Source organism: Pan troglodytes, chromosome 7 (genome assembly GCF_028858775.2).
Source record: "Pan troglodytes isolate AG18354 chromosome 7, NHGRI_mPanTro3-v2.0_pri, whole genome shotgun sequence".
Lineage (NCBI taxonomy): Eukaryota > Metazoa > Chordata > Mammalia > Primates > Hominidae > Pan > Pan troglodytes.
Genome location: NC_072405.2, coordinates 140,680,467 through 140,696,804, shown reverse-complemented (window position 1 = coordinate 140,696,804; position 16,338 = coordinate 140,680,467). Strand labels below are relative to the sequence as shown.

Sequence of the window (16,338 nt, the reverse complement as noted above, 5' to 3'; positions counted from 1 at the left end):
TTCCAACCGGACACAGAGCCTGCAGCCCACACAATTACTCTCCATACTGTTCCTATACTATCCTGACTGGGAAGGTCCTGTTCCCTTGGCACTGGGCAAAAATAAAATTATAAGAGCAGAGAGGAAGTGGTGAAAGGGGGCAGCCTGGTGAAATCATTCCTTTACTGAAAATAAGGGTAACGGCCAGGACAGTGCAGGTCCATCCTCTGCAGATGGAAGACAGGCACGTCCTTTGCCGCTGTCCCGGCCTTAGAAAGGCACCTTCCGCGTCCAGGGTTTTCTGTGGATAAATCCCACCCCTTCCACCTCAGGCGGGGAGGAGGCCGGCTGGCCGGCCGGGGCATGGGGCGGAAGGCGAAGGACGCCCGACCCCGGCCAAGGTCTGGGGCCCCTCCCACGCCCCCCTCGTGGCTGCCGGCGGGCCAAGGGTTAAGCGAGGCGGGAGCCCCCGGCGCGGAGCGGCTCGGGGCCGGGAATGCTTAGTCAGGATTCCGATTTCCTGTCGAAGTGTTTGGATTTCCTGAAACCCGCGCCCTCCGCCGCCGAGCGGGATCGTGCGAGCCGCTCGCGTCGCCGCGGCCTCCTCCCCCTCGGCACATGGTCGCCCGCCCCTTCCTGCGCCGCGCTCGGCTCCCGCGCCTCGCCTGGCCTGGCCGCCGCCGCGGGCGAGCACTGTGCGCTGGGCAGCCCCGGGCCCGCGCCTCCCGCCCAGCCGGCGCTTCCCGGTCGCAGTTCGCTTTCCCACCCGAGAGCCGCGAGCGCCCGGCCGAGCCCGCGATGGAATAATGCCCAGCGGTCCGCCAGGTCCCGGTGAGTTGCGGGGCGCTCGGGCGCGCTCGGCGGGGCCGGGCGGAGTCGCCCACAGTCGCGGGCGCCCCCTGCCCAGTCTCTCGCGCGAAGAAGGGCGCCGGGACGGGGCGCGGGGCGGGCTCCCGGCTCCTCTCGCAGCGGGGTGTGCTTCTCCGCGGGGAGGGCGCCGGCCCTGGGCTGGGGCGTGTGCGGGACGCGCGGGGCCGGGCGAGGCCGCCCGGTGGCGGGGGGGTCTCCTCGCCTCCAGCTCGGGAGAGGGGGCCCCTGCAGTGGGGCCGGGGACGGGGCCCGCCCTGGGGGGTTTCGCGTCCCCCTCCGGGGGAGGGCCCGGGACGACGTGCTTGGCGGCCCGGACCCCGCCGATGGGGCGCCGTCTCGGCATTGTCTCTGGTGCAGCCGAGGAAAGTTCCCCACGGCCCCCGGCCCCTGCCCGGACCCGGCGCTGCTTGGCAGGCCCCAGGCCGCTTGCCTAAAGCAAAAGAAGAGAAACGAAAGGGAAGGGGGTGGGGGGAGTCCTACTTGGAGCTTGGGGTTGACTCCTGGGCGGACCGTGAAGTGGCTTGTGTTTTCTGCTTGTACCATTTTGGGACCTGCTGCGTTTTCTGAGAGCGACATGAAGTTTCAAAGAAAAAAGAAACTTGCCGGTGTCCGGTTTTCTGCGGTTTGATACATCCCAAGAGTTCATCTTGGGCACTTCTAAAGCAGTTTCCTTTAATAATGTGGTTTTCCAGTAGCTCAGGGAGAAGGATGGTCAACTGCAGGCCGTCATCGTTAACTTGACCTCAACTTTACCTGTACTCATCAGGAAAGCAAAAGAACTTTCTCTCGCATTTTCCCCTGTCTACTCTGTTAGGTTATCTTGGCGTGATTGATTCTGGGATGACATCAGGACCTGGATTGCTGAGTAATGTTTTGGGATTGTAAAAGCTTATCAGTTTTTAGGCCAGGGTTATCTGTATTGCAACCTTCACGCCAAAGCCTTTCTGTTTTGCAATTGTAGCGCGGCCAGATAGCTTTAAGAAAATGCGGGTCTTCTGGAAACACCCAGTGAACAGTTTCGAAAGAAAAAGATCTTTGAGAACAACTGATTCACCCCCTTCAGAGAGGGCCCAGAAAGGTGACCTGACTTGCCCAAGATCACGTGGCCAGGAGTAGTTTCCACTTCTTCAGGCTCAGTCCCATGCCCCTTCTGTGTTAGATTTTGATCTGTTAGCCATGAAACAGATTTGGAAACATGTCTTCTTTGCGTCACAACCTTCACCACTTTAGTGCCTTCTCTTCTGTCCTGTTAATGCTGCTATTTTTGAGATATGCACTTATTTCAAACTGCATATTTTGAGATAGGGAGTTAAAAAAAACAAAAACCACCTAACGCCACTAAGTGGATTTGGAGATTCAGCTACCAAATGGATTTGAAGTATAAAATGAGTGGCTTATTATACGGGGAATTACTTTCCCTATCCCATTCTTTTGTTCAAAATAGACACTCCCAGGTCCAAAAAAGGGCAGTATCTTAGCACATAATGTACCCTCTGATGTTCTCTAGACTTGATTTTCAGCCCTCCTGTTTCTTGTGAGCTAAGCAGCCCATCTATTTTTCTCATGAGAGCTCTGAATGGCTGGTTTTTCATTTTTAGTATGTGATAATGTTGGAGAGAAAGGACTTTTCGCAAGCTTGCCATTTGGTGAGGGAAATTGAAATTCTCTACACCTCCCCAGTCCTCACCAGCCACAGCGAGCCAGATTTTCAAAATCAGTGCAAGCCTGGCAGGCCCAAAGATGAATGTGTGCATTCAGATTGAGCCCTCCCTTGTGAAGACTCACGTCCCAGCTGGCATCTCCATGCTGCACCTAGGTGACTGAAGTCTAGAGGAAAGAAGGGAACCCCAGTTAGCTAGGACAGTGTTGTTCCTGCCATTTCCCCACCTAGGTCTCAGCCGTATTTGGATTCTGCTGCTCGGTTCTCATTTTTCCCTGCCGTTTTTTCACCCAACCACTGCTGTATCTGGCATGGGCTCCGGAAGGTCTTTTCTAGGAGACTGCATGAGTGATCCCCACGTGAGCAATAGTAACAGTCACCCCATTTATTAAGCACTTGCTGTATGCCCTAGACATGTTACCTCCTAAGAAGTCCTAAGGAGGAGCGGAAACTTCTTGGGGAGCCTTGCCCAGAAAGGACAGCACATCTCAGATTTATCTGGAATCGAGTTTTTCTTTCATGCATCCAGTGAAACATTTGCTAAGTGGCTTCCCTGTGGGAGGTGCCAGTCGTGCAAAGATGAATAGGACCCTGTTCTCAAGGCCTTCTATTTCCAGCCTCATCTTTCAATGTCAGCCTCACACTTTCTCTTTTAATTCATCAATTGAACAACCATGCATTGAGCACCTGCGCCATGCTAAGCCCTGTGTGGAGTCCTGATGATACAGTGGTGGACGAAATAGACCTGGCACTGCCCTTCTGGAGCTTGCATTCCTCTGGAGGAGATGAGCAACAAGGAAGAAGCAGAAGAAACAACCTCTAACAGATGAGTGATTCCTTGTTATCAAGGAAACAAACCTGGGACCAAAGTAGGGGCTGGTGGCACAATTTGGTCCTAGTTTTGGAAGGGAAAGCCTTTCTGAGATTGGAAAATGGAGAAGGAACTGGCCAGGCAGAGAGATTGCAGGGGAGGGCCTTCCAGGCAGAGGGATGGGAATGTGCAAAGTTGACTATGCACAAAAGAGCTTGGTGTATTCCAAGGAGTGAGGGAAGGCAGGGCTAGAGTGTAAGGGAGAGATGGGGGGAATGGCGCAAGGTGAGGTTTGAGAGGGAAGCAGGGACGAGATCCCACAGCCGATTCTAAGCCATGCTGGGGAGAGTCCCTCCACCCAGTACAAAGGGAAGCTTTGGTGAGTTTAAGCTCAGCAGTGATATCTGATTGACTCTTTTTTTTTTTTTTTGGACAGAGTCTAGGTCTGTTGCCCAGTCTGGAGTGCAGTGGCGTGATCTCAGCTCACTGCAACCTCTGCCTCCTGGGTTCAGGTGATTCTCCTGCCTCAGCCTCCTGAGTAGCTGGGATGATAGGCATGCACCACCACACCTGGCTAATTTTTATATTTTTAGTAGAGACGGGGTTTCGCCGTGTTGATCAGGATGGTCTCAAACTCCTGACCTCAGGTGAGCGACCATGGCCAGCCTGATGGACATTTTTGAGATTGCTTTGACTGCTTTTATGAAAAGTGGATGGATCATAGGGGGCAAAGTGTAGAAGCAGGAAGACCACTTAGGAGGAAAGAGGATGGTGGCTTAGAACTGGACAGCAGCAATGGAGGTAGAGAGAAGTGGGAGGAGCCTACTTAGATCTTGGAGATAGCATTGATGAGATCTGGTGATAGATTACATTGGAATGAGGCAAGGGAAAGGACTCAAGGGTGACTCCTGGGGTTCTGGCTTGAACAGCTGGGTGTATGGCGGCGTTGTTGTGGGAGACAGGAAGACTAGGAGGATTATGCTCATGGAGAAAATCAAGTTCTGTATCAGCCATCCTAAATTTGAGATGTCTAGGAGGCATCCTGTGGAGATTTCAGGCAGGCAGGAGGCCTGGACCTCCGAGGAGACTTACAGGCTAGAGACATTATTACCAGCCTGCTGAGGAGCTGCCAGAGTGCTTGCTGGCACATGCCCTGTGTTTCATTTCCCTGAGTGTCTGCTTACTTTCTTCCCCCTGCCGGGGATGCTCTTCCTCTCTCCCAGGCTAATTGCTACTCATCTTTAAAAAGCACCTGTGTCTTTATCTCCTCGAAGATGCTTTTAACTCCCTCCCCTACTCTTAAGTCCCTGTGTTTACCTTCATTGTGTGTTCAACTGAAGTTACCCTTTTTTTAAAATATCTTATGTGAATGAAACACTTGGTGCTGGCCTTACCAGATAATAAGTGCTCACAGTAAGGGTAAATTCGACAAATGTTAGCTATTATTATTATTATTGATGGGGGTGATAGACATATAAATAAAAATTGCATTACATTAGGATAAGCATAATGATAGTGTATTAGTTTCTTATTGCTGTGGTAACAAATTACCCCAAACTTAGTGGTTTACATCATACAAGTTTACTATCTTACAGTTCTGGAGGTCAGAAGTCTAGAATGGATCTCACTGGGCTGAAATCAAGGTGTTAGCAGAGGATGTTACTCCTGGCAGCGCTGGGAAGAATTTGTTTCCTTGTCTTTTCCAGTATCAGGAGGCCACTTGCATATCTTGGCTTGTGGTTTCCTTCTTCCACCTCCAAAGCCGGCAGTGTTGGTCTTAATCCTTCTCAAGCTTCCATCTCTCTGATTCTCCCTTCTGGCATCTTCTTCCACCTTGAAGGACCCTTAAAGTGATTCCACTGGGCCGCCTGTATAATCTAGGCTACTCTCCCTATTTTAAGGTCAACAGCTTAGCAACCTTGATTCCATCTGCAACCTTCATTTTCCATTGCCATGTAACTCATGGAACCTAATGTGTTCCCAGGTCCTGGGGATTAGGATGAGGATATCTTTGCAGCCTGGGAAAGAAGGGTGTTACGGGAGCTCTGGGGAGAGGTTCCTAACCCATGGGGAAGAGAGGGTCAGGGACATCTTACCGTGGCTGTAGTGATGCACTTGTGGGAGTCAGCCTCCACTGTGTCCTCACAGTCACTCCTTCGTCAGAGCTCTTCTCTGTGCCAGGCCTCCGTGAAGAGTTGGAATTGAGGATTTATTTCACTGTGCATTCTTCAGCTGTCGGCCCGATTGTTCACTTTCAACCCAGGGACACTAATTTCTCACCCAGCCTCTTGAAAAAAATTAAATTTACCAACCCATGCAAACCCTCTACCAGCTCCCCGCCTCGCACCCCAAGTCCTCTCCCAGGAAGGGATGGGCAGGGTGTGGGCTGGGTCCTCTGACTTCAGAGTCTGCCCCCAGTCCATTTCCCAGCACAGCACGCATCCCTACAGTTGTTCCTTTTGTATGGCTAAAACCTTGTTCCAAAGCTGCAGCCAGGTCCCTAACCTCAGCCAGCCCTGTTCCCAGAGCAGGCCATTGGCCCCAGGAGAGGTCAGGAGGGAGTGTGTGGTTCGATTAGGACAGATCCGTCTGAGTCCTTAGGGGAAGAAGCAACTGGAGGGCCTGGCGCACTGGTGGCCCCATCTTCTGAGAGTAAAGGAAACACACCATGATGTGCTGTGTAGCCACGTTGCTGCGAGGGGTAATTAATACCAGATTTCTGAAGTCCTCTCAGTTATTTAGAGAAAATGGGCTCCTGTCCCAGATCCTCCCCAGAAACAGACGGTTTCTTGAGACCTTAAGCACTTTGGAGAGGCACATGGGCTCTCTTGGCCACCGACGAGCTGAGTTACAAAGCGACTGAGGGCGTCTGCTGCCTGGGGTCACCCTGCCAGCCCCTTCAGCTCCCATCTCTTGGAAATGCCACAAACTAAGCTTGTCTTGTAATATTTTTGGTGTTTCCTCTTCCTTCACTGCCCTAAGTCAGGAAGTGCGAAGGTGCACACAGTTAGGAAAACAAAAGTAAGTATGTCCCTCCAGTGGCGGGATCCTGGTTGGAGCCTGGTTTGGGATAAAGAAGAGTGCCTGTCAGTACTTCCCCAGCTGTGGTGGGAGTTACGCAGAAGCCAGCTGGGGAGGATCAGCCCGTGGGCACAACAGGAAGAAGGGCGTCAAGACAGCGCCCACCCGCGGCTTCTGGGGGATGTTGACATTTCCTCTTTCAAAACCAATCATGAATTTTTGGTCAAGGCTTCTGCCTCTGTAAAAACTCGTCCTGTGTGTAACAACACTGTGTGCCTATTTCATTGTAGTTTTCTATCTATCTAAATAATTTCCTTTTGAGTGGAAATTTAAAAAGGGTGCCCAGGCATTCCATTATAGTTGTTCTCTCCTGAGACCTTGGGGGATGCAGGATGGCTCAGTGGAATGGTCGGTGGGTGGGAAAACCAGAAGATTCTGGGGTCTACTGTAGTCACCACCTGTCCTTCTCTTTTGCACTGACCATACTGACTTAACTGAGATAATGTAAGAAAAGCAGCCAGCACAAGGGTCTCGTAGATGGTAGCCGTTATTACAGCTGTCTTGCAGGGAAATGTGTTTGCTCATATAGTTCCTCACCTGTGAGCTGGGGCATCTTGAAGGGGATTGGGAACTGGGACTCTATGTTATTCCTCTTGGCCCTTTGTGCCCAGCACAGTGCCCAGCAAATGACAGGCACTGAACGAGGAGGCTGAGTCAGGTATATTGGCTTCAGCTGCTTAGCTGTGTTACCACATTTGTTGAACTTTTTTCATCATTGAGTTTTAATTTTTAATTTTTTTTTTTTTTTTTTGAGATGAAATCTTGCTCTGTCGCCCAGGCTGGAGTGCAGTGGTGTGATTTTGGCTCACTGCAACTGCTCCCTCCCGGGTTCAAGTGATTCTCCTGCCTTAGCCTCCTGAGTAGCTGGGATTACAGGCATGTTCCACCACACCTGGCTAATTTTTGTATTTTGTAGAGATGGGGTTTCACCATGTTGGCCAGGCTGGTCTCGAACTCCTGACCTTAGGTAATCCGCCTGCCTCAGCCTCCCAGAGTGCTGGGATCATAGTAAGCCACCACTCCCAGCCTAATTTTTTATATTATTATTATTTTAAGTGATAGGATCTTGCTGTGTTGCCCCAGCTGGAGTGCAGTGGCGCAAATATAGCACACTGCAGCCTCTAATCCAGGGCTCAAGTGATCTTCCTGCCTCAGCCTCCCAAGTTGCTGGGATTACCAGCATGAGCCACCTTGCCTGGTTATTCATTTTTTATATTTGGATGGTCTCAAACTTCTGGCTTCAATGGCCAGGTGCACTGGCTCATGCATGTAAGCCCAACACTTTGGGAGGCCAAGGCGGGTGGATTGCTTGAGCCTCGGGAGTTTGAGACCAGCTTCGGCAACATGGTGAAACCTCACCTCTCCAAAAATAACAAAAAACAAATAACAAAAATTAGCCAGACATGGTGGTGCACTCCTGTAGTCCCAGCTACTCGGGAGGCTGACGTGGGAGGATTGTTTGAGCCCAGGGAGGTCGAGGCTGCAGTGAACCAAGATTGTGCCACTGCACTCCAGCCTGGGTGGCAGAACAAGACCCTGTCTCAAAAGAAACCAAACTCCTAGTTTCAAGCGGTCCTCCTGTCTCAGCCTTCCAAAGTACTAGGATTACAGGTGAGAGTTTATAATTTTAATGACTATACATTTTACTTTTAGAAATTCTTAGTTCTCTTTCAGTTCAGCCTGCCGTTCCATCCTTGGGTCCTTTTCTTTCCTTAGGGTTTCTGTTTTGTGTTTTATATCTTCATTTTAAATATACTAATGTTCTCTTTCACATTGCTCTAGGTTCGTTCTAGAGGAGCCAGTTCTCCCATTTGTTTTGTCTTCTGGTTTGGGGGCTTAGTGGCTCATGCCCCAGGAGAGCCCCACCTATCTTGGGTAGCAGAGATGTCTCCACAGAGCAGTATTATGCTTCAGCAAAGGCCCTAAGTGTTTCCTGGGTCCTGGAAAAGTTTCTATGGGAGCTTCTGGGCCCATATTTTGACCCCAGACCAATGGTGTATGGTGGATTCCACAGTCACACCCAGAGGCTTTAAAGTCTGCACGGAAGCCTTTTTTCCTTACTCAGATCCTGCTTTCTTGCCATTTCTCTGGGCTGATGGGAGGAATAATTCAGGCCCTCATTTTAGAGATCAAATCATTTAGATTTTGGTCTCTTTGAGGGTCCTGATTTTATAAAGGGGTCTCAGTTCTCCTGTAATTCTGGGAGACACCAAGTTGCAACCAGCTAGCTTAATATTCAGTCTTCTTTTTCAGACCAGGAAAAGAAAGAACATTTATAAAAATGTAAAAATTGCCTTTTTGGAGAAAGAACTGAAATCTATAACAGAACATTAGTAATGAGACAATTGGATTCATATCAGCAAGCACTTACTGAGTGCGTCCTGTGCATTCACCTGCCGCAGTGCCTGCTGGAGGTGCAAGGGCAGTGGTAGGGCCCTGATCATTTCTGTAATCCCTAGTGCCTAGCACCAAGTCTAGCACAGGGAAGACAATAAACATTTCAGAAGAAAGAAAGAAAATGCATGTGCTTGAAGAAGACGCATGCTGACGCAAAAGACTTAACTAAGATGCTGAAGAATATCACTGAATTGAGACTCAGAAGTCCTGAATTCTAGTTTGGAATGGATACTGACTAGTTATGTGACCTCAAATAGTAGCCATTTATCCTCTTTGGACCTCAGTTCCCCACCTGTGTAAAGGGGATGATAGCTTCTGTCCTGAGTCACCCTCCCCGCCAGGTTACAGCGCGATAATGAGTATGGAAGTGTAGGAGCCTCGGAGGGGTAAGGGATCAGTCTTGTCTTCAAGGCTGATGGGACAGCGTGCCTTCCAGCAGCCAACGTGCCTTCTAGCAGCCATCTTGCCTTGGGAACTCCCTTCACCTCGCCCTGTAATCACTGTGGGCACTGGGTTTTCAGGGGATGGGCTGTAAGCATTTCAGGTCTTCAAAGCTTGTTCGAGCTAAGGGGCTATTGTTCGGTGTATGGTCAGTATTTGGGCACTGGGGAGCTGACCTGCTTCCTGTCTCATGTGATATCCTTTCCCCTAGAAGTTCCCTCAGGACCTCATCAATATGGGCCGAGCCGTCACAGAGAGCCGTTCTGGGATGGAATTTTTGCATGTCATTGCGTTTGTGATCTTTGACCCACTGTTCTTTGCGGCTCCTCCTCTGGCCAGTGGTTCTCATGACCCCTCCAGTGGGCTGTCCTTTGGCTAGGTCATTCTTTCCTGCCTAAGGTGACTTGGCGGGTGGAGGGTAGGAGCATGTGTCATGATGCTGTGGGAAAACCACTGGACTTGGAATCAATAATGATAGCTATTATGTATTGCTCGTTAATATATGTCATTACTGTTGTAAGCAGTTTTCCTCTATGAGCTCATTTAATCCTCATAATAACCCTATGAAATAGGCGCTATTTCTAACTCCCATTTTATATACGACGAACCTGAAATACGCAGAGCCTAGCTAACTTCCCTGAGGTCATATAGTTAGTAAGTGGCAAGATTTTTTTTTCTTTTTTGAGACAAGGTCTCACTCTGTCTCCCAGGCTGTAGTGCAGTGGCGCTATCGCAGCTCACTGCATCCTTGCAATCCCAGGTTCAAGTAATCCTCCCAGGTTCAAGTGATCCTCCCACCTCAGCCTCCCTAATAGCTGGGGCCACAGGTGTGCGCCACCAGGCACAGTTAATTTTTGTATTTTTAGTAGAGATGGGGTTTTGCTGTGTTGCCCAAGTTGGTCTCGAACTCCTGGACTCAAGTGATCCACCTGCCTTGGCCTTCCATAGTGCTGGAATTGCAGGTGTGAGCCACCATGCTTGGCCCTTGTAATTGGCAAGATTTTAAGCAAGGCGATCTGTGTTCAATACCCATACTCTTGACCACGATACAATATTGCCTCTACAGACTTGAATTTTAATTCCACGCCTTAATTCTTCATGTGGCCTTGGAAGAGTCTGCTTTTAGCCTTTCTCTTAGCCTGCCTAAGCTTTAGTTTTCTAGTCTGTAAATTGTGAAAACTCTCACAGTTTTTTAAGGGTGTCAAATAAAGCAATATATAAGGAAAGTGGCTAAGCGAGTGCCTGGCACGTAACTGGTACTAAACAAAAATTAGTGGGTTTCAAAATGAGATAAGAATTCTCATTTGCATGATCAGTAGGGAGAAGAAGCATGAAAGAGTGAATTCACTTTTAAGAGTTTTCATTGCACAGATTTTCCTGCATATCCTGCTATATGCCAAGCACTTAGGATATGAAGATGAAAAATCAAAGTCCACCTGCTAGAATAACTTCCAGTTGAATAGAAGAGAAAGATATGTAACTGTTAATAATTTGGCACCAGTGTCACTCAACAGCATGGGAGAGTTACCAAGGAACAGTCATAGGTGTATAGGGAAGGGAGAGAGTCCTCCCAGTGGGGTAGTCAGAGAAAGCTTTGTGAAAGAGGTGTCTGGGCTTTACTCTTCCAAGATAGGCAGGATTTCCCTAAGTGAGGAGAGAAGGGAAGGGTATTCAAGGCTGAGAATAGCTGGATCAAAGGCTTTGTGGTAGGAATGTGCTGGCTGTTTTTGGGGAGGTCTAAGGAAAATGTGTTCAAGGAGAAAGGTGAAACTCTTAGTTAAAATAAAATGGCATTTGGGGCTTCTCTCTGAAATGCAGTCATCCCTGCTACTTCCTATGCCTCCACTGATACAGAACTCCTGATCTAGAAAAGCAAACTATGGTGTCGTTTATAGACCTTCCCATAATAGCTGTTAGCAAGTTTCCTCTCGTAGGACAGTTACTTCCTCAGCCCTAAAATAGAATGGCAGCAGGGTGGAGATGTGGGATATTTGCAGTCTACACTCTGTTGAGCAGCATACTGCGGGGGCGAGTGAGCGACCAGGTGTAGCAGACAGTGGTTGCTTACCCAACATCGTTTCCCCTTCTCTTTTGCTGGCAGGACATTGATCTTCAGATGTCCACCCTCCAGTGGGTGAATCACTGGGTCCTATTCCCCTTGGCAGTGATTGGGTTAGGTGTGGGCAACTGACAGAGCTCTGGCCAGTGAAATATGAAGGGAAATTGCCTGGCAGTGGGGGTGAAGAAAGATTTTTCTGCATCTTAAAAAGAGACATGTAGGAAGAAAAAGCCCCTCTTCTTTTGTGGGACGTACTGGGGTTAGCATGTGATACCTGGAACCGTGGCAGCCATCTTGGGACCATGAGGGAGCCTAGCTTAGGGAGGACGTGTTGAGAGTGTCAGAGCAGAAAAATGGAAGGAATGAGACACCAAGCACCTACCTTTAGACTATTCTGTTGGGAGTTTTCTGTTATTTGTAACTAAAAAAACACCTTAATGAATGCACAGTGGGATGAACAACTCACATGGCATCTAGAAGATTCTGGGTTCACTACACTTTCCTCATTCACCCTAGGCTTTAGCCAACCACCCTGTTTGAATTCTCTTCCAAAATGAAGAACCTTTATACTTTCACAGTCTTGCTGTTCCCGTCATCCAAAATGCCCTTTCCCTACCTTCCCCATCTGCCAAAAACCCAACTTATTATTTAAAGCATGGCTCAGGTGCACCATCTCTGAAAAGCCTTTCCCAGTCTTTGCTATTGTGATTATTTTCTTCTTTGAGTACCCGTAACATTTGTCGTCCTCTTCTCAACCTCCCTTCCTCCCTCTCTCCCTTCTCCCCCTTTCCCCTCCTCCCCTCCTCCTGCCTCTGTTCCCCCATCCCTCTTCCTCCTTTCCTCCTCTTCCCTCTCCCCCTCTTCCCTTTCCTCCCCCTTCCCCCTCCCCCTCCTCCTTTCCTCCTCTCTCTTCCCCCACCTCATTTTCCCCCTCCTTCTCCTCCCCATTTTCCCCTTTCTCCTCCCTCTCCTTCTTTCCTCCCCTTCCGCTTCTTCCCCCTCCTCCTCCTTCCTCCTTTCCTCCTCCTCCTCTCCCTTCCTCTCTTCCTCCTCGCCATTTCCCCCTCCTTATCTTCCCCCTTTCCCCCTCCTACTCCTCCCTTTCCTCCTTTCCTCGTCTTCTTCCTCCTTCACCTCTCCCTACTCTTCCCCTTCTGTCTCTGTCTTTCTGTATTAAGTGCCTACCATTTGCCAGCTGTTGTGCTGCATACTCTGCTATCCTGGAACCTCTCATATGAATGGGGGCCAGACATGTCCAGATAATTATGAGCCAGCATGTTTAGTGTGGTCCTGCAGGAACATAACATGTAATGGGCACTTAGGAAGAGGTGCCTGACTCCACCTTGCAGGGAGGGTCAGAGAAGACTTGTTACAAGGTGTAATCCTTGAGCCGAATCTTAAATAACGAATAGGAACCAGCCAGTAAAGAATGGAAGGAAGGGAAGGAAATTCTAGGTGTAGGGAGCTTCAGCAAGGATGTGAATGGTACCAATAGCACAGTATGTGCTGGGAATTACAAGTGGTTCGTTATGGTTGGAACCTAACGTTTGAGGTAGGATGTGTTGAGGTCAGAGCAGGAGGCAGGAGCCATATCCTGGAGCTTGAACTTTATCTTGAAGCCGCTGAGGAACCACTGAAGGCTTAAGGCAGGGGGGTCATGTGATACTTGCCTGTTGGAAAGGTGACTCCGGCTACATTGGACTGAATAGATTAGGTGGTTGATGCCAGGGTCTGGAAGCAGGAAGACCAGCTCTGATGCTCTTACAGGAGTCTGGGAGGGAAGATGGGGAGGCAGTAGGATTGGCTGGCATGGGGATCATTTGGAGGGGGGATGGGGAAGAGAGAGAGCCATGACACTGATTTCTGGCCAGTTGGCAAGGCTGAGTCATGTCTATGTCTCAAAACATTGTCACCTCCTCAGCCTCCTGATTCTTCTAGTGTGTGCGTCCCTTAGAGTGGTCAGTTCCTGGCTTCAGTGGGAAATGATCTGAGGGAGGCGCAAGTCTATGTCCTCCCTTCTCTCCGGTCTTCTCCTCCCACAGCTGCAGCACTTTGGCTGCTCCTTAAGTGGAACAGGAAGTGGAGCTGTGACATGTTTTTCCCGAAGTCCTTGCTTTCTAGGTCTGAGCTTGAGAAGAGAGAAGACTCCCTTCATGCCTGTCACTCATTGTCTTTCTTTCTTGCTCTTCTTCCAACCCAAACCAATTCTGAATACACCTTCCCAGTGTCTGCAGTCCAGCCCCTTCTGTCCATCCCACAGTTCCTGCCTCGGGTCAGTGTTCTGGGTGGTTTCTCTGGAATCATCCAACCCTCTCCTACCTCACTGCCCTCAGCCCATCCTCTGAGCTGCCTCAGGGAAATCTCCTTAAAACTTCAGATTGGGTCACCTTCCTGCTTAACAAGCTTCAGTCTCCATCCCCATGCCCAGGTGGTCAGGGTCAGAGGAAAGCAGCTGGACGTTTCAACTGCTCAGACCGAGGGTCAGCCCTGGCTCTCTGCTTACCCACTGAACGCCTTTAGACAAGTCACCCAACTTGCCAAACCTTCATTTCTTCAGCTGTGAAATGGAGATAACTTGCCTTACTGAGGGATGAGTGAGTAAAAAAATACATTAAAGTGCCATCCTAACACATACGTACGTACACACACAGAGGTTTTCTTTCCTCCTTGCCATTTTATTCATCTTGGTGAGTCCTTCATATCCACTTAGCAAACTGCTCATCCTGTAGTAGACCAGATGCTTAATTCATGTTTGATGAATGAGTTATTCCTTTGTTCCTTTTTAGCTGAGAGTTTGACAATCTCTCTTTTGCTGAATTCGAGAAGCTTTTTTGAGTTGTCTTTGAGGTCCAGAAGGATCGGGGCCCTGGTGCTCAGGGGAGTTCATTTGGAGGAGGAAACGGAAGCTAAGACTTAGTCTCAGGCTTCCTGATTTCAAGCCGATGATCTTTCCATTGGCCACCTTGTAACTTCCTGGGCAATCAGGAGCCATCTACTGGGGCACGTTGCCCAGGCTCTGGGATGTATCATCATGAAATGAGTGGAGGCCCTCCAGGCAGCTATTATAGAGAACAACAAATTGAGGAGTTTGCATAAGCAGGGCCACATGAATTAGTCAGCGAAGTATACATGCGTTATTCTTCAAAACTCATTTTTCCCAAAGAATCTTAATGGACAGAACGTGTGTGTGTTGGGGGGGAGTGGGGGTGTTCTCCTCCTGGAACAAGTTGAAAGTTGGTTGGGGTAAGTTAAGTTCAGTAGTGATATTTTAAACTTCCAGCTTGAAGAAAGTAATAGTGTTAAGTGTTTGCAGATGGTAATCACATGGGACCTGAAACAGAGTCTACAGAGGGTAATCATACACCAGAAACAACGCTGCTTCTGTGGTATGGATGGCTGGTAAGAGTTTGGATCCTGGACTTAGGTGTGGGTCCTAACTTGGCTTTTTACTGGCTACTTGCTGACCGTAAGCAAGTTTCAAACCTCTTTGAGCCTTAGTTTTGTTACCTGTCAAATGGAGAGAATAAGACTTTTGCCTCATAGGTTTTGTCAAGAGAACTATCTAAAGTGAGACATGGAGAACAGTGAGAGTGGTGCCTGGCACATGGAACTAGGAGGAGAGGAAATGTTAGCTATCCTGATGACAGTGGTGATGAAGATGACTGTTACGGGTTGAATTGTGTCCCTTCAAAACATATCTTGAAGTACTAACCCCCAAAACCTCAGATTGTGTTTTTATTTACAAATAAGCTCTCCACAGAGGAAACAAAAATTAAAATGAAGTCATTAGGGCGGGCCTGGATCCAAAATGACTGGTGTCCTTATAAAGGAAATTAGGACCTAGAGGCAGATATGCACAGAGGGAAGACGATGTCAAGGCACACAGGGAGAAGACACCCCTGTGACTGCAGTGATGCAGCTACAATTCAGGGAACATAAAGGATTTCTGGCAACCACCACAAGCCAGGAAGAGGCAAGGAAGGATTCTCTCTGAGAAGAACCAGAGAGGGTGTGGCCCTGCTGATATATTGATTTTGGAATTCTAGCCTCCTGAATTGTGAGAGAATAAATTTCTGTTCTTTTAAGCCATCCAATTTTGGTACTTTTTAATGACAGCCCTAGAAAATTAATGCAATGATAATGGTGGTGGTGGTGGTGGTGGTGGTGGTGATGGTGATGATGATATGATGATGGTGGTAATGGGGATGATAATGGTGTTGCTGATGGTGGTGATGTTGGTAGTGATGATGATGATGGTGGTAGTGATGATGATGGTGGTAGTTCTGATGGTGATGATGATGGTGGGGGGATGGTGATGATGGTGGTGATGATGACGTGGTGGTGGTGGTGGTGGTGATGGTGATAGTGGTGATGATGGAGTTGATGATGATGATGGTGGTGATGATGGTGGTAGTTATATGGTGGTGATGATGGTGGTAGTTATATGATGGTGATGATAGTGGTGCTGCTGCCACTGCTGATGGTGGTGATGGTGATGGTGATGAAGATGGTGGTGGTGGTGGTGATGATGATGGTGATAATGATGGTGGTGGTGGTGATGATGATGGTGATAATGATGGTGGTGGTGATGATGATGATGAGGATGGTGGTGGTGGTGATGGTGATGTTGGTTATGGTGTTGATGGTGGTGATGGTGGTGGTGGTGATGATGATGGTGGTGGTGGTGGTGATGGTGATGACAGTGGTGATGATGACAGTGGTGGTGTGAGGATGATGGTGGTGGTGGTGATGGTGGTGTTGGTTATGGTGATGATGGTGGTGATGGTGGTGATGATGGTGGTGGTGGTGGTGATGGTGATGGTGGTGATGGTGATGACAGTGGTGGTGTGATGATGGTGGTGATGGTGGTGGTGATGATGGTGATGATGATGATGGTGGTGATGACGATGGTGATGATGGTGGTGATGATGATGGTGATGGTGGTGATGATGATGGTGATGATGGTGATGACGATGGTGATGATGGTGGTGGTGATGATGGTGGTGGTGATGATGATGGTGTTGGTGGTGATGATGGTGG

At 49.0% G+C, this 16,338-nt stretch overlaps 1 protein-coding gene across 9 annotated transcripts in view; it reads left to right on the top strand.

Moving 5' to 3' along the window:
* Window positions 1-385: 385 nt before the first annotated feature.
* ASAP1 (ArfGAP with SH3 domain, ankyrin repeat and PH domain 1) overlaps window positions 386-16,338 on the top strand; it is a 391,937-nt gene continuing 375,984 nt past the window's right edge. For 4 of the 9 annotated variants that reach the window (XM_009455918.5, XM_054657022.2, XM_024345277.3 and 1 more), the window contains exon 1: window positions 408-810. The gene's annotated coding sequence lies outside the window, so the exon portion shown is untranslated. Of the gene's footprint in view, window positions 811-16,338 lie in introns of all 9 variants that reach the window. The other 5 variants (XM_063817373.1, XM_054657023.2, XM_009455915.5 and 2 more) reach the window with 4 other exon arrangements.